General features: G+C 34.6%; 1 pseudogene; it reads left to right on the plus strand.

Moving 5' to 3' along the window:
• The first annotated feature begins 694 nt into the window (after window positions 1-694).
• LOC149219749 (DNA polymerase delta catalytic subunit-like) lies at window positions 695-9,653 on the plus strand (annotated as a pseudogene).
• The last annotated feature ends 9,358 nt before the right edge of the window (window positions 9,654-19,011 follow it).

The raw sequence follows: 19,011 nt of genomic DNA on the forward strand, positions 1-19,011 counted from the left end.
GGATTGTTTGTGGCAACGAATCACCCCTAAGGTTTTTATGTGGCAGCAAATCATCTTGAGGTATGGTCTGGGGTTTTGAGGCAAGCAAGGTATGGTTTGGAGTTGATTGTGGCTGCAATGAGATAGTGAAGTAATGTTTATAGGCAGCAAGGAGATATTCTATAGAGATTACTTTGCATTATGCGACAACAATTTAAGACAGTGCATTACCCTTTGTAATATAATCCAGAGAACTCCTCAATGAAATTAGTATTACATGCATAGAAGTTTAAACCAGCATATTTTAGAATAATTTTATGGTTTTACACGTTGTCATATATTTCAACATTTATTTATGTAATGATCCTAAAGAGTGTCCACAAACTTTTCTTCATAGATTTCTATTACATTATTCTATACAAAATGGCAGACCAAGTATTTATGTTGCTTTTGGTATTTGTATTATTTATGTTGTTGATTTAGTTATAGGTTGGATTTGTTTTTAGAAATAAATTTAAAATGATACTTCAAAAGTTTGTTTGTGACTAGTTAAATGCTTGTCAGAACACTCTAATAAGCTTGCCTCAAAGTGTTGGATAGATCTTCAATGCTCACTCAACACATATTTGGTGTTACCGATTCTATTTTCTTATCGGTTTTTTGATCAAGCTTATCTTATTTTTATGTTATTATGTGTTTTTTTAAGAATGTACCCATGGGTGTTACTGATGCTACTATGGGGGGTTCAATGATATTCACTACTTTCATGGAAATGTTAACAAATGCACGAGGGCAAGGTGCTGCTATGATGATGCATGAGGTAAGCTTGAATATTGTCTTTTATATGTTCAATTATCTTATATTCCTTATTATATTATGCTAATTTATGTTTGTGGAATGCAGGGAATTGCTAAAGTCATTCCAAGCCCTATAACACCTTATAAAACATCTAAGGTAATGATAGTGGTAAAACTTGTTCAATATTTTTGTGCATTTAGTTAACTTATTTCACTATATATATTTATTAATATTTGTGTTTTTACTAAGCGTGTATTTTGTTGGCATGCACGATTCATTTATGCCCCTCAATACAACCAATGTTGGCATGCAGGGATCATTAACGCCCCCATATACATCCAATGTTATGCAAGATGTAAGATTCAACCATTTATTTATGTGAGTTTGATTATGTTATTTGTTAAGAAATCTAGGGCATATATTTAATAAAGTTTTTGCACAACGACTCCATGATTTATGAGGTGTTACGAAGAGCTACATCATGCCTTCAAATGGATCACCCCATCTGTTTTTTTCTTCTTGTACATACAATACTATTTTAACAAGTAACTCAAGCAATATGTTATTCCAAAACATGATGTCAAGTTACTTTTTTAGGGTTTTTATGTAATCAAGAGGCCTTTTTAGGGTTTCTTAAATTCAAACATTAGATCATACTATTTTCCCTTTATGTCATTCTAGAGTTTATCCCATGCCCTAGAAATCAAATCATAGGGAACAAATACCTTAAGATTAAGGTTTCTAAATACTAGGGTATTTCTTAAAATATAAACCCATAAATTCAACCCTACTACATCTTATGATGGACCCTTTAAAAGAAAATTATTATACATACCTCATGGACACCTATCTGTACTGATTAGTATTTTGGTTGCCATGATTATTTGCAACTTTACACTACATTTCATTGGTCATTTGCCACCTTCATGATCTTCTTTTAATGAGTCTTCCGAGATATTGTCATTCTATAATGGGACCTGCTTCTTCACGTGTTCATGAAACCCATGCCTCAGTCATAACAAAAATAATCTTCTTTTTCCTTTTTTTACATAAATTACATAGAATTGTGATTAGATATGTCATTATGAAGACCGAACCTAGTTACATATTTCAACATTATTAATCTGTTATTCCATCTTATTATTTATATTTGTGCCTTGCAGGATGTTTCTAGGGTGACTCCAACAAGTATACAATCTGTTGGTATAGAGGGTCATGTTATGCCATCTACACCTAGACCAAAACCCCATAACATGCCCTTTACACAATCTGTTGGTATAGAGGGTCATGTTATGCCATTTACACCTAGACCAGAACCCCATAACATGCCCTTTAAACAATATGTTGGTATAGAGGGTCATGTTATGCCATCTACACCTAGACCAGAACCCCATAACATGCCCTTTACACAATCTGTTGGTATAGAGGGTCATGTTATGCCATCTACACCTAGACCAGAACCCCATAACATGCCCTCTACATCAAATGTGGGTCTAGTCAGCATTCTCCCACCAGGACCAGAACAAGTTTCTTTGAGGAGTCTTATAGACTCACAAACAAGAATGTTAAGGCTCCTACCTGATATTCCTGCAAATGTTCAAATCAGACAAGAAATAATTGAACAAATTTAGTTATGGGAAATGTCATTGTTGGAGAGTGTAGCTCCTGCAAGAGATCAACAGGTAAATTTTTTATTTTTTTTTTATAATTTGATTTGTTATGTTTAGGATCATTATTTTAGATATGAAAAATAGTTTCATATTTTGGTTGGGTTCTTAATAGTTCCACAATTTCATTGTAAATGCAGGAAGTAAGTGACACAATGCCTAATGTATCTATAAGGGAACCTTCCTCAATCCCCAAGACTACAATAATATCATTGGTGACCAAAAAAGGAATGCCAGAAGTTACAATATTGCTCACTTCAGAAGGAAATGTCTTGAAGGATGAAACAGGGCTGAAATTTTATCACTTTATTTTTCGTCGTGCAGAAGAATTATTTGGAAATAGCATCCAAATGGATTGGAGGAAACAAGCCAATGCCAAAAAAGAGGAACTATTTAAAGATGTAGTAATAGCATTTGGTAATCCTAGATTTGATAAGGAACTTATTTTACAGATTGCAAGTAAATACATGCACTCAAAGAGGTCCAATTTAAGGACAAAGTTGACAAAAAACTTGATGTATCCACATCCAGCTTGGATCACAGACCAAGTGACGTGGGATGAACTTATGAAAGATGCCAAGTTTAAGAGGAAAGTCCTCAGAAATCCAAACTATACGCCATCTGCAGAAGGAGGAGCTAAGAGATGCCTACGAGATACAAGAAAAGCAACCCAAGCTAGGGTGTCAAAAATTGGATCTCACAAATTAGGCTCTAGTGGATATAATAGTATTCATGGTGGTATGGTAAGTGATATTTCCATCTATTATATTTTCTATTTTAGGCAAAGTAACCATGGTCACGTTGAGTTAATTGTATCTTATTAGTTATTTTACCTTATAGATATGATTATCTTTGTTAATGTAGGTTCACCAATTTCAAAAGGAAGCTTCAGAGGAAGACCTAAAATATGTTGTATTACATGGTTCCCAAGGTCTTCGCCAACACATGATAAATCGAGGGGAAAAAATAATTACTGGTTATGGATCCGAGGTTAGTTGTTTATAATATTATATGAATAATGCAATAAATCAATTGGAGGTTTTAATGTTATTATAACAAGTTAAAGTGTGTTGTGTATAAGAATCAGGTGAAACATCTAGGAGTGAGCATGGGGAGGAGATACAAGCACATGATGATTTGCTTGTTGCACAAAATCATCCAATAGTCATTCCTGAACCTTGGCAGGAAACCATTGTTGAATTTCAGCGAATGGGAGACAGAAATAATGAGGAGGGTGTTCAATGTGATGAGCATTCCACACCCACAATTAATGTAGCGCCTCCCAAAAAGAGGACAAAAAGGATTGATATGTGTTAAATTTTAATAACTTGAACGTGCATCGCTCTAGCTTCTAAGGAGCGCACTAGGTTGTGAGGGTCCAAACATAAACTAATTATGTGTGCAACAAAACAAATTTTGAAGATACTTTGTTTTTTTGATGAGTACTTACATATTAAGGGCATCACTAAGACTGTTGCAGGTCCTAACTTGTATTATTTGTTTGATTATGATCAATTTGATATGCTTATATTTGTGTTGTATGTAGATGACCTGGTCCTAAAAGTTAGTTAAAAAAATTCTATCCCATGGTGCAAGAAGAAACTGGCAACTGAAGTTGACATGAAGGATATACACCTCATGTGTTATTTCTTGGTCTTGGAGGTTTGGCTGAGTTGAGGTGAGGTGGTCCTCGAATAGGGGTAAGTAAGCAATTGATATTCTGAAGAAGTTTCAGATAATGGACAATAAACCATAGGCTACTTTTATGATACATATTTTGAAGTTATCAGTAGATTAAGATTCAAATTTGGTTGATTCATCAGCGTACAAAAAGTATATAGGTTCCCTAACATATTTGGTAGAATTTAGCAGTCAAATTGCTGTGTGCATGAGATCCCTTGTCTCACAAACAAGGAGGGCTCAGACACCAATTTATTGTCCAGCTTGGTTGCTAATATATGGTTGAGCTGAGGTTGATGCAAATATGCTCCATGGTATGAGGTATGCGAGGTACTTAAAGGGCACACTAGCACAGTGCTTTGAGCTACTGCATGCTTTAGTGGATTTTGACAGGGCCAGAGATGCAGGTGGCAGGAAAAGTGATTCATGGTTTTTTTTCAGCTTGGGTTCAAATATAATATCTTTGTTAGGATGGGATACCCATGTGTGCAAGTTGAAGAAGTCCCTTTCTAGGCTAAAGTAGCCTCTTGTGCTTGGTACTCATGGATTTATGAGTACTTACAGATTATGGGCATCACTAAGAATGTTGCAGGTCCTAAATTTTATTATTTGTTTGATTATGATAAATTTGATATGCTTATATTTGTGTTGTATGTAGATTACCTGGTCCTAACAGTTAGTTTAAAAAACTCTATCCCATGGTGCAATAAGAAACTGGCAAGTGAAGTTGACATGTATTATTTCTTGGTCTTGGAGGTTTGGCTGAGTTGAGGTGAGCTGGTCCTTGAACACGGGTAAGTAAGCAATTGAGATTCTAAAGAAGTTTCAGATAATGGACAATAAACCCTAGGCTACTTTTATGATACATATTTTGAATTTTTCAGTAGATTCAGATTTAGATTTGGTTGATTCGTCAATGTTCAAAAAGTAGATAGGTTCCCTAACATGTATGGTAGACTTTAGCAGTCAAATTGCTATGTGGATGAGATCCCAATACACTGTCCTAGTCATCCCAGCTGTATAATGCACATTTGTACCGTTGTAACACTAACATAGGCACCAGAAGCTATGCTACTAGAAAGGATTAAAAGTAAAGTAGGACGCTAAGACCTTAATGTCTTTGCATGTCAAACACTATGTTGATACTTATTGCATTATTTACTTTTTAACCATCATATGCTGACCATTTTCGATGATGCTAAATTGAATGCTCTTTTTCCTGTTTCCTAGGGCATATTACTAGAGATCCTAGAAGAGTTACTGGCTGCCAGGAAAAGAGCCAAGGTAGACATAAAGGTGGTGAAGTAAGTGCTTCCTATGTTCATGTTACATGTTTGTATTTTTTCCACTTAGCATCTCAGTTTTTAACTTCCTGTAATCTTGTTTAGGAGGCTAAAGATCCTTTTGAAAAGGCTGTCTTGGATGGCTGACAATTGGCTTTGAAGGTAATTACAACTTTGTCAAGTCTGTATTAATTATGGCTTGGACATGGAATAAAAGTAAAACTAGGTATGCTGGTGAAATGCATAAAATAGTTTTGACTGTGTGCACTTGCAGATAAGTGCGAATTCAGTTTATGGGTTTACTGGTGCCACTGTTGGGAAATTGCCCTGTTTGGAGATTTCGTCGAGTGTGACGAGCTATGGTAATTTCACAGTTCTTCCATGGAAAAAAAACATTAAATCCATGGACACCTTGATTCTCCCCTTGTTTTTCCTAGTTGTAATGTTATTGGTGCTTCTTTTACTTACAAGATAGAGATGCTTGCAGTCCTCTCTTATTCTATATATGCATGTATCAACCATTCACATTGATTATTTTTGGGCATCAATTATATCCATGTAATTCTTTTCTTCCTCCTGGCATAAAGTTTTGGGTATGAACTGTAATTGACAATCTTGTACAAATAAGATCGAGTCCTTGAATTGCATTAATTAGTCATGTGTACTTGTACAACTAAGATGATATGCTTAGGCCCTCTTATTATATTTTGATTACAAGTCCAGTTTGATCTTTTGACACATTCTCTGTTCCATCAGACAATATCGATTTTACGTATTGTTTTCAAATTTCATATCATTAATCATCTCATTTTTTTTCCACCTGTTAGGCCATCAAATGATAGAGCATACAAAGAGGCTAGTTGAAGAAAGGTTCACAATAGTTGGTGGTTACCAGTACAATGCTCAGGTAGGCTATTATGTAGCAAATAAAGGCATTTGTAACCTTTGAACTGGATCAGTAATGACAGGAAGTACACTTGTTGTATTGGTGATAGTCCAAGTTCTTGAAATCATAATGGGTGATCTGATCCTAACCAAGATTTCTACTGTAAATCTTGATATTATATTTTTATATTTGAATCTAGGTTGTATATGGAGATACAGATTCAGTTATGATACAGTTTGGTGTACCAAATATAGAAGAGGCCATGACGCTAGGGAGGGAAGCCTCAGATTATATTAGTGGTACATTTACAAAGGTACAGTGTCAAGAATTTTAAATATCCGTGAAGCCTCTAGAGTTGTTAATGATGTTTTTGTAGGGATGAATGTTTTAATATCACCTTTCTTTTTAAAACTAATCTTCTTTTGACATTCCACTTCCATGAGATCTTTGTAAATATGCACAGGACAAGATGATCAGTTATGCTTTTCTGTGGCTTATCTGCATCTGTTTGGTGCATCTTTGGCATCTAATCAGTGTGTTATTTAACATATGCTTTTATGCAGCCTATTAAACTAGAATTTGAAAAAATATACTACCCATTCTTGTTGATCAGCAAGAAAAGATATGCTGGGTTGTTGTGGACAAAGCCAGATGCTTATGACAAAATGGATACTAAAGGTGACAAACCTGATCTTTTTGTTTCAAAGACAGGCCTTAGTGTTTGTGAAGGCTCAAAATGCTCTTAGAAAAATAATTTATTTGATACCTTCTTAATTATTAAATATTCCTAATCTTTTAAATATTCCATATCAACAGGCATTGAAACAGTGCGAAGGGACAATTGCCTGCTGGTGAAGAACTTGGTTACAGAGTGCCTTCACAAAATACTCATTGATCGTGACATACCTGGTGCAGTGCAGTATGTCAAGAACACTATTTCTGACTTGTTAATGAACAGAATGGATTTGTCACTTTTGGTGATAACAATGAATCCTTCTGCATGTTTATGACCAAATTTCTTTGACCATTTCTTACTTTTGAAATGGATAAAATATGATAGGGGGAAGAGGAGATTTACATTGCGAGCAAGTCACTTATTACATATTCCTGGTTTCAAGTGTTAGAAGTATATACTATATACCTAGTTGGGGCAGGCCATGGAAGTTTCGTTTTTAAGTCTGTCATGTTTCTTCTCCCTACAATCTGTACTTGGAAGGGATTCAGTCAATATTTACTGCTAGCAATGGGAGGAAGAAGTGTCAAGGGAGGCTCTTATACAATTGAAGAGAATCAAAACATGACAATATATAATATATCTGCATTTTTAATCTCATGCTAAGAAAAATTGATTACTGTTTAGCTGCGGCAGAAACAGATGTTTGCAGGTCATATCCTTTATCAAGGCTATCATCATATTCTTAAGGGCATTGTTGTTTGCCTGTGCTAACAATCTCTTTGTTGAGTCAAGGTCTGACAAAGATTGGAGATGACTATGCAGTGAAGGCAGCACATGTGGAACTAGTTGAGCGCATGCGGAAGGTAAATACTGGAAATAACTTCTCAGAACAAGTATAATGAATGGTGCAATGCCTTCTGGTTCCATTTCAATCCTATCTCTCTATTTTTATTACTGCAGTGCATCTAAAGACTCTTGTAATATTTTTCTTTTTATTGACAATGAGTCCATTGTTGGATTTTTTAAATTGATGTCGTGTTTTAAAGCCAAGTTTCCCCCGGTTTACAGAGGGATGCTGCAACTGCTCCAACTGTGGGTGATCGTGTTCCATATGTCATCATAAAGGCTGCAAAAGGTGCCAAGGTAATAATTAACCCCTTCTGTGCTTAGCATGAGTCTCGATATTGCACTAAAAAATGGTTATTTTAATTATTTTGTTGTGTTTTAAAGCCAAGTTGCCCCTGGTTTACAGAGGGATGCTGCAACTGCTCCAACTGTGGGTGATCATGTTCCATATGTCATCATAAAGGCTGCAAAAGGTGCCAAGGTAATAATTAACCCCTTCTGTGCTCAGCATAAGTCTCGATATTGCACTAAAAAATGATTATTTTAATTATTTTGTTATGTTTTATTTGGAGGCATAATTTACAGAGGGATTATGGATATAATGACTAATGTGTTTACTTGGGCTCAGGCATATGAGAAATCTGAGGATCCAATTTACGTACTGGAGAATAACATCCCTATTGATCCACAATATTATCTGGAGAATCAACTAAGCAAGGTGAAAGACCAAAGCATCATCACTTGCTGTTTATGCTCTTTTTGAAAATTTCACCTGTGTTTCAAATATATCTTGATAGATAGTAATTCTTTCCAGCTAAGTGTTTTTTATTACTGCCTGTTTTTGCTCTGTAGCCGCTGTTGAGAATATTTGAGCCCTTTTTGAAGAATGCAAGCAAGGAGCTTCTTCATGGTAGTCACACACGAGCAGTTTCCATATCAACTCCTTCAAATAGTGGAATTATGAAATTTGTCAAGAAACAACTCAGTTGTATTGGTTGTAAAACACCTATCAGGTATTTAGTTAATACAAGTAAAGGGTGTCCTGCATGTGGTTTCCTTGCTTATAGTAGTGCACAATTGAGAGTAACTATTATTTCAGTTTGGCGCTTTAGAAAGCTACTAGGGTTCATCTTTTTGATGTGGAAAAATCTATGAGGTTGCATGATTCCATGCCTGCTCTCCTTGTAAGAAACTGTCTAGCTTTCTTATAATAAGAATGTCTGGGTAGGTTGTTTCATACTGAAATTCATGATGTTACCTGATTTCATGTTGCCATTGCAGCAAAGAAGATCAGACACTTTGTTCACATTACAAAGGAAGAGAAGCAGAATTGTATCAGAAAACAGTGGCAAATGGTAAGCTGGTATTCTAATACCATTACTCTTTATTTGGAGAATTTAAAGTAGGCCTTGTGTCTATTGTTCTCACCTAGATTTTCTATCATATGACACTAATATTTGATCAATGTCAGTGAGGGAATTAGAAATTCTCTTTGGTAAACTATGGACACAATGTCAGCGATGCCAAGGCTCTCTGCACCAAGATGTTCTTTGCACAAGGTTTTTGAATGCTATATTTCAAGTATTACATAGTATTACATTTTCATAACATGATTTAAATTTACATTATGGATGTATTTTGTAACATTTGTGTGATCATGTATTTGTTTTTAATTAATAGGATGTTTTTTTTTTTTTTTTACAATTACTATCTCTTTTATACTTACATTGATGTCCTATCCTTATTGCAGTCGTGACTGCCCAATATTTTATCGTAGGAAGAAAGCTCAGAAAGACCTAACTGAAGCAAAGGTGCAACTAGAGCGCTGGCAGTTTTGAGGATGCTGCCTGTGTAGCTTGTAATTTTTTGTATTATCGAATATTTTGTGCTGCCATTTTTGAGGATGTTGCCTGTGTAGCTTGTAATTTTTTGTATAATCGAATATTTTCGTTTTCCCGAATTTTCGCTGGTGTATGTTTCTCTGATTTAATGGACCAGGGAATTTATTTGGTCCCTGAATTAGGATGAAATTTTTTGTATTATCGAATATTTTGCGCTGGCAGTTTTGAGGATGCTGCCTGTGTAGCTTGTAATTTTTTGTATTATCGAATATTTTTGTTTTCCTGAATTTTCTCTGGTGTATGTTTCTCTGATTTAATGGACCAGGGAATTTATTTGGTCCCTGAATCAGGATGAGCATGGTTTATTTATTGTACAGTAATTTTCAAGTCCTTGTTATTTAATGTTAACCAGTTCGATATATCTTTTCTCCTTGCAAATGAGATGGAGAAAAAGTCAAAATGGATACATACTTCCCAAGGCACACCCTATAAATGCAATGTGCACGCATATCCCAAATTTTAGGAGAGCACACACTATAAAACATAGATCTGCAAGCTTACATATGTATATCCAGACATGCATATAGTTGAATGGATGGATGGATGGATAGGTAGATAGAGATGGATACACAGATAGATTGGCAGGAGCAAATCCGAGACAATAGTTTGAGCAGATTTATTTTTTTTTAAATAATTTTTGGCAGGAGCAAATCCGAGACAATAGTTTGAGTAGATTTATTTTTTTTAAATAATTTTTTTTATTGTCTCTAGAGAGACAATAGTTTGAATTATGGACATTTATTTTTTTTAAATAATTTTTTATATTGTCTCTAGAGAGACAATAGTTTGAATTATGGACATTTATTTTTTTTTAAATAATTTTTTATATTGTCTCTAGAGAGACAATAATTTGAATTATGGACATTTATTTTTTTTTAAATAATTTTTTTTATTGTCTCTAGAGAGAAAATAGTTTGATTTATGGACATTTATTTTTTTTAAATAATTTTTTTATATTGTCTCTAGAGAGACAATAGTTTGAATTATGGAATTGTCTCTAAAAAGACAAAAATGTAACCGTCTCTAAAGAGACACAAATGAAATTGTCTCTAGAGAGACAAATCAAATTGTCTTTATAGAGACAATAATAATATGTGTTCTATATACAAATTTTTGAGACATTATATTTTGAGACACCCGCTTAGAGACAATATTTGAGTTTCTTTTTGTCTCAAGTTAAGACAATTGACTCAAATATTGTGTTAAATATTGTCTTAAAACCCCCCTACATATAGTAGTAGAACTAGTCAAAAAAATTGCGAGGGTCTAACAAGAAACGAGATTCCATCTCGATATCCTCGCAGCCTTTGTTTGATTTGGGAAAGAATGAACAGGTCCACGAAAATAACTCTACGCAGCAAGAAAACTCTAGCAATGGTAACATTACAAGGTTATCCCATGGGTGTTTCTCAAGAAATCGATAAAGTCATTTTTATTTTGATTGTAGATTTAAAATTTAAGTAATATTTTAAAATTAGGTAGACAGGGCCTGCACAGATTTAAGATTTAAGGGATATTTTAAATTTGGATAGATAAGAGTCTGTCACATGTTGGGGAGCTTGATAAAGCCACTTGATTGAGGCAAATTTTTCAAATCTGATAGACAAGAACTTTACATATTGGCAAGAGTTTGATAAAGAGGCCCTTTCCACTACAGTATAGAATAGAAAAGATTCTGTAATGTATTATTATATTTATAAATTAAAATAATTTTAAATTAAAATAATAAATATTAAATTTTGATGTTATTTTTATTAATTTTAGTTGGTTAGTTAAAGTAAATTTGATTGGGTCAAGTTATTGAGCTGAAAACTCATGGTATTCTTTATTTATAAAAATACATAATATTTATGTGGAATATCTATTTAAAGTGAAAAATTAAACTAGTAAATTGATAATTATAATTATTTGATTTTTCTTAGTAAATCTGGAGTTAAATAAATCTAAACTGATCTCATTTTAATTACACTGGTAAGAAATATTGTGAAACATCCTTATGTACAATATCCATTAGAATTTTGGAAATATTTTATCTCCCATATGAATTTTGAGAATATTTTAAAAATAAGACACACTGAATTTTTTAAACTTACTCCGGTGAATCCTTATAAATCAAATTAGAAAATATTTTAAAAATCGACTCTAACATATAAATTCAACGGCCTGATAAAAGCATTCACACTGACTTTTTCGACCTGGACAGTCGAAATCCCCCAAATTAACTTTGACTAACATGTCGAAGTTGTAACAAATTTTGTTCACGAAAGCATCTAGGTCGATTCTGAGAAAGCAGGATTTCGTCCACAATCACGCCGTGAGTTCTGCCAAAAAGAGGTTACTGTAAAAGGAACGGCGTAGATATCTCTTCACCGTCGGTGTCCGTGTCCCGTATTTATGTCATCTCAGATACTATGCACATTTGACCTTTTGCAAGCAATGTCAATGACAGGGCACGACGGTGCGCACCATCACATTTTTTAGCGTCTTTTTGAGTCAAAAAGGATGTAGGGTGGCTGTAACTCGGTCAACCTTCTACAGCTCGCCAAAATTTTGGGTAAAAGAATGTGCGTTCTTTACTAGTTTTTTAACTAAGCATGCTTTTGAAAGTGCAAAAATACACATAATAATATGAAAATTTTGAATTTGTTTTGTTTTTAAATGTAGTGATGTGAAGGTTAGTTTTATAAGTTCAAATTAGCATGGTTAATCTGTAAGATATTTACAAGTATGTAAATGTAATAAGATGTTTTCTATTATATCATAAATCAAGGTAAGATCAAGAAAACCATTAAGGGAAAGGTTTGCTCTCTTAGTGGACTTGCCAATTTGTTATGCCGAATTTATGATTGTGGATAAAAGTAATTTCCTTAGGCCTAGTGGACTAGTCTATAACAAGTAAAAGAATATAGAGTTTTTCTTAGATAAATTGAAGAATGGAAATAATCTTACTTGGAATCTGTCACAAGATTTACTTTCCTCCATGCTTGTAAGCTCCAATAATAGTTCTGATAGCTATAATTAGAACCTGCACATACAACTAAAACAAGCAAAGGATCCACAACATCTACATAGCATAATTCAATTACTCTATTCAATGAATCAATAAGATATTGAAATATATGAATGTAAATGTAACACAACGCATAAAGGAAAACAAGATACTCTTTGTATTAATAGAAATAGGAGAGAGTTTACAACCAATAATAGTAGTTGACCTTGTAGAGATCTACCCAAGTTGACTTGTCCTTCCTTGTCACAAAGTACACCTCAATGTCACCCCAATGTATGAAAATGTTGAATCTTTCAGATTCAAGGCAACATCATAAGCGCATGATCAGTGTCCAAAAGCCAATCCTAATGTTATGGATAGTAAATTTATAGGAGAGGTATGATAGTTTAGGATTTATCATAATGAGCTTGAAGTCCACTTATGATGGGAGGATGAGCTCAATGGATAAGAGGTGAAGTCTCCAAGGTGGGATCAGATAGGAATCAAGCTTCTTATCCATGGTAAATGGTTAAAACAACCCCTAGAAGCTTCTAGAAGAGGAAGCTTCGGAAATATTTTTAATTTTCCTAAATTTCTAGAACCATTGCACCCCCAGCAAGGAGCAACTAGTGCTGACCAGTGTTGGTGCAGAAAGGAGAAACCAACGTTGAATGCAGTTGGTTAAAGGGGCAGGGTGCGTTGTGGGTTAAATCATTGATTCTGAGAAGTGAGACCCAAAAACTCATACTTTTATAAAGTTTATGCCTAGGGCTTTGTGTAGGGATGATGACAACATGTTCATGGATGTGGATTGATCTGGTTTGTAGGCATATTGACTAGATGTGACAAAATGGCCTATAACACTAAGAATTGAATGAATTGACTTGGTCTCTACCTACCACCTCATATGCTTTGGTTACTACTACAAAACCAAGCTCTCCTATATATGCTACAGTCAAGCACAAGAAACAACCCAGGTTGACCAAATTTGTTTACTTCCTCATAGTGCAGGTAAGAGTTCACCTTTTGGATGTTGTGTTTCCTCCTTGAAGCCTCATGCTGCAGATAATCTATGCTACTAAAATTGAGTGGTTCCTCAGCTTAGTGTTAGGGGCTTCACTAAGGGAGACTTCATGTGATGTTGAAGGGAAAAAACTGATAGCGATTAGTTGAGAACGAATGAGTGAGACACAGGTGACAAAATACCTATACATATTAGGAACTTGGTATGGATATTAGATCAAAAGAATGGGGTACCGAGAAACAATAGATCTGTGCTAATATGATGGTAAGAAAAGAAAGCTTAATGCCCATTAGTTGTGGTGATTCAAAATCCATAGCATAACGGGAAAAACAAGAATGAATCCATGACTCTTTAAATGATAGGTCTCATATAATAGGTATCCTATAATGAGGGTACTACCTTGTTCTTTGATCAAATTGAAAAAGGAGCACAACCAAAAATAAAAGGAGCATATCTAGTTCCATTGGTAGATGAACCATTAGATCGAGATACAAATAAGACATACCCAGTTATAATTCCAACAACAATATCTCATCTCCTTAGTCAAGAACGACACAATCAGTAAAAAACAATATGTTACGCTTGAAGAAATGAATTTGAGTGATTCCAAACTTTAGTGAAGAGCAAAAGGAAAGTAGCACACAGATCATAATCAAAAGAAATTTCATAATGCTCAACTTTGCTAATTCGTGTATCCCTCTATGTTATCGTGGATTTGATATCCTCTTCTAAAGGGTTCCAAAGTGAAGAGAACTATGTTCACTGATGCATTCCTGTACATTATAGTTTGACATACTTCTGAAACAAAAACTGTTGAAAAATTAGGTATGAAATCCTTGATACATGTAATAAGAACTACATAGTCTACAACTTCATCCTTGACGAAATATTTATTCCACATGCTCCCAAATTCCAATAGGCATCAAGTTTTAAAAATTCCATGTTTTGTTTGAAAACAAATTGTTGTACTTTTCAACTTGTCTAGTCCTCCAAGCTTCATTTTCTAAATTTTGAAACAAGAATGGGATTCCTTAAATTGTGGTAGAGAAGTACACCATTTCAATTCATTTAGGCTTTTTTTTAGCACCCCATGAAATGCATGTTTCTCAATTGCTTTTTTTCTCCCCCATCCAAACGACTTCTCATTATAATCTCTAGGATGTTTTTCAAAGAAGACGGTTAGTGATGTCTCCTCAAAGATTTCTTCTAGTTTAGTTATGAGTTCAGTGATAGAAATATGATATATTGCAGATTCTATAATGCACTTTTACCCACTTGGAAACCGCTACTTTATCAATACTTTAGCCTCTTGATTTCTCATGCCTTCCACGTCCACATCCTTGTTTCCTAGAGTGCTAGCTTTGCGTCACTCTACATTCATATACACTTCAATCGACATGTCTTTGCACCCTTTTGGTGCAAATGCTAGTACTATGCACATTTCACCTTTTGCAAGTAATGTCAATGACAAGCACGACGTTGCACACCATCACATTTTTTTAATGATATTTTGGGTTAAAAAGTATGGAGGGTAGCTACAACTGGTTCAACATTCTATAACTTGCCAAATTTTTGAATAAAAAAATGTGTGTTCGATATAAGTTTTTTAACTCGACATGTTTTTGAAAGTTGAAAAATACATTCTTATATTATAAAAATTTTGAGTTTGTATTGTTTTTAAATATACTGATGTGAAGATTAATTTTATAAATTTAAATTAACATTGTTAATCTGTAAGATATCTACTAAGTATGTGATTGTAATAAGATACTTTCCACAATATCATAAACGATGATAATTTTTTAGAAAAACTTTATTTTATTGTATATTTTTAAAATAAACATTTAGTTATTAATAATTTTATCACTTCATTATTAAAATTAAATATTTTGTAAAATTGAAAAAGATGATATTTGAAAAATAATTTTTATATTTTATTTTTGAAATTATTTTTTATTTAATTAACATTAATTATTATAATTATAAAATTATATATATATAATTAGACATCAATCATACTATATATGAAAGAAAAAGAACATAACCAAATTATGTGATCATAAACGGGAATACACAAAAGATACAATGTAGATGAGATTTTGCTTACAACAAAATAATATATTTGTATTGTTAAAAAGGCAACTTGGTCCAAATCAACTTTAATCAAAGTGACTTTTGCACTAAGTGAGTGACTTAGGTAGGATAAGATATTATATATTTTATGAATGGAAATATTTATTACTTTCACATAAAAGAGAGTTGACAAAAATATAAGCGATAATGAGTTTGGCTAAAAGTCAACAATGTTATTATATTGATGGCTGAAAATTCTAATACAAAATTTGATTTTCCTTTTTCATGATTGACCAAAAAAATAAAATTATCAAAAGCCATGTAATAAACACCACTAAGATCAGGAGTGGGCTCTGCAACTAAAACCTAATGGCGACCATGAAGTAAAACAACGGGGAGAAACCAAGACAGGTAACGGCGCAGAAAAACAGAGAGCAACAGCAAGAGACAAGCAGGGAAACCGAGAGCAATGGTCATGACAGAAGAGGTCAGGAGGGGAGAGATCCCCTCCTACCGAGACGCAGCGGCAGGAGAAGGACAAAATAGTCAGCCAGCAATAGAGAAGTAGAATGCAGGCCCAGTCCTAGGTGCGATTTGGTAGGCGAGTAGAAGGGGAAAATGTCTGCCATGTGCGGAGGAGAAACCAAGGTACATAATACTGCCAAATAAAATGGAAAGGTATAGAAGCTACATGAAGGATCACACCCTGATTTGCAAGTTTTTCAGAGTCTGCCATTCGAAAGAGACCTCACTAGATGGATTCAGCAAAAATGGCAGCCCCTAGGACACATCGAGTTGAAGCTGGGAGCAAAAGGCTTCTTTATGGTAATCTTCTCTAACCTGCATGACAAAGAAAGAGTGTTTGAGAATGGCCCTTATTTTTACTATAATGCTGGACTATTCATGAGATATTGGGAAGAAAGTTATAAACCCGATAAGGAAAAATTTTTAGCAGCACCGGTATGGGTTAGATTATTTGGTTTACCAATGGACTTCTGGGACTCGGAAATTTTGGAAGGGATAGGAAACTCGATAGGGAGTTTTGTGAAAATCGTGGAAACCACAAAAAAAGGAAGGTATACTTCGTATGCTAGGATTTGTGTATACATGAACATTGCTAACCCGATCCCAGATAAAGTGGAGTTAGAGTACCATGAAGAAGTATGGCAGCAAACCCTAGACTATGAACATATACCATTTAGATGCCGCAGATGCCATGAATATGGACACTTGGTCAAAGAGTATCCCATAACAATGGAAAAAGATGAGAGGAAAAGTAAGCAACAAAAGAAAAAGCAAACAAATCAAGAAGGATTTCAGGAGGTGAAGAGTAGAAGAAGATCAACAAAAGAACACTCAAATGAAGGAAAGACGGTACAACAAACAAACCCAAGAAAATCAAATAGCTTCGAAATCCTATAGGAATAAGGGAAAGACGAGGATCAAACAATGGAATACCAGGAAGACAAAGAGAAAGACACAAGCTCTAGTAGTGACAGGACCCATACTAAGAGGAAAGCCCTGAGTGATATTCATGATAAAGGCAAAGAACAGGAAGAACAGACAGAAAAAATGGAGACAAACAGGGGCGAAGATCTAAGTATAGAAGAAGAAGTCCTAAAAAATCAATTAAATGAATGGAAAAACTTGGATGAGAGATTTATCCCTGAGGACCAGAAAAGACTCTATACAGAAACATTCCAGCAATATCAAGCCAAACAGGAAAAAGGCAAAACAATGCCTGAAGAACATCCATAGAATCAGAGGATAGTCGACCAGACCACCAAGGACAAGTAAAAGGAGGGAAAAAAACGAGGAAGAAAAAATATTAAAGACTCCATACAATTAATGGGGGAAATGTTAGTAAACACAGGGAGAGTTTTTCCGCTTTCGACGATGTTCAAAAATCTCAACCAAACCCCTCAATAATAGTGACATCCTGGAATATAAGAGGTCTCAATAGTAAAGGGAAGCAGAGACATCTAGTGGAACTGTTGAGAAAAGACAAACCACAGATTATGCTACTTCAGGAAACTAAAATCTCAGGACAGAAGATGGGGGAAATTCTAAATAAAATTAAACCTAGATATGAGCAAGTAACCATAGATGCTAAAGGAAGCGCATGAGGGATAGCAGTCATCTGGAACCCAGCAGAAGTCATAACAGACTAGTCGATAGGAATGCCCAGAATACTTAGAGGAAAGTTTAGACTCATAGGGCAAAGTGAATGGTTTTTAGTTTCAGCAGTCTATGGGCCCCACACCCCAGTAGATCGGCTTATTCCTCAATCACATGTAAAAGCTTGGGAATATGCACTAGGAACAGATGTGGATCATTGTAGGAGACTTCAATATGACAACATCCAAAGAAGAGAGAAAAGGAGGAGTACAGAGGGAAGACCCGGAGATGGAAAGATTCAGAGATGTACAAATGGAATTAAGATTGGTGGACATTCCAACCATAAATGGTAAATTCACCTGGAATAATAGAAGAGGCGAGAAAAAACAAATAGAGTCAAGACTAGATAGATTTCTAGCCTCTGAACAATTAATCGGAAAGGACATCTTCTATGAAGCTTCCATCCTCCCATCTATAGGGTCAGACCACTGGCCTATTAAAATGGAGATAGCTATGAACACTCAGAATAAAAAAAGGCCATTCCGGTTTGATGCCTTTTGGCTAAGAGATCCAGAATTCATAGCCAAAGTGAAAACCTGGTGGAAGGAGAGTAAAACTGGAATGGAAGGAAGGAACAAAATGCATACGTTCCAAATTAGACTAAAAGACCTAAAAGGAAAAATAAAGAAATGGAATAGAGAGGAATTCGAGATTATTCAAATAGAGAAAGAAAAACTACAAAAAAAGATGGAGGGAATCCAACAACAAATCATAGAGGGAGGAAGAAGTGAGAAGCTGGCAGAGGAGGAAGGGAGGATTATTAACCAAATAGAGGAAAGAAGAAAGCAAGAAGAAATACTGTGGAAACAAAAATTTCGAGTCTAATGGTTGAAAGAAGGGGAGAAAAATTCAAAATTCTTTCACAAAGCAATGCCAAACCATAGACATCATAACATAATCTTTTCACTTAAGGACAGTTGAAGGAACAGGGTACTTCCACAGGAGAAAATCGAGAAGTTATTGGTAGATCACTTCAAAGGGATCCTAAGAGAACCTAATATACACCAGGAGGAGGAAATTACTAATGTGTG

The sequence above is a fragment of the Pinus tabuliformis genome, chromosome Q, assembly GCF_031772625.1.
Source record: "Pinus tabuliformis cultivar Carrire ecotype Pingquan chromosome Q, CPIR1, whole genome shotgun sequence".
Taxonomy (NCBI): domain Eukaryota; kingdom Viridiplantae; phylum Streptophyta; class Pinopsida; order Pinales; family Pinaceae; genus Pinus; species Pinus tabuliformis.